The sequence below is a fragment of the Rhincodon typus genome, unplaced genomic scaffold (genome assembly GCF_021869965.1).
Source record: "Rhincodon typus isolate 14 unplaced genomic scaffold, sRhiTyp1.1 hic_rhity00001210, whole genome shotgun sequence".
Classification (NCBI taxonomy): Eukaryota; Metazoa; Chordata; class Chondrichthyes; order Orectolobiformes; family Rhincodontidae; genus Rhincodon; species Rhincodon typus.
The window spans coordinates 29,309-29,760 of NW_025966848.1; positions in this window are offsets into that span (position 1 = coordinate 29,309).

A 452-nucleotide genomic window follows, 5' to 3' on the forward strand; every position below is an offset into this window, starting at 1 on the left:
GTTACGTAAAAGTATTCAGGTTCAGTGTTTCAAAAGAAAACCACATTTCAACTTTTCTGAAGAAGGGTCTAGGCCCGAAATGTCAGCCTTCCTGCTCCTCTGATGCTGCTTGGCCTGCTGTGTTCATCCAGCTCTACACCTTGTTATCTCACATTTCAACTTCACTAGTTTTGAACCTAGTCTTTCAAACCTTTTGCCTAACTGCCATTTCTTTAGAATTAATAGTGCCAAGTGTTGTTTGCCCTTTTGTAACTTTCTGCATTCCATTTTACTTGCCCTGCATTCTTTTTCCTTGTTTTGCTCTTGATCCTTGTTATGACTTCCCCTTTAGCCACTGAAAGTGCTGAATAATTCTGTTATACTGATCCATAGGCAACTAGCATCTTCTGATAACCAACCCAAGAATCCTCAATCCTGTGATGCCCTCCTCAATCCTGTGATGCCCTCCTCAA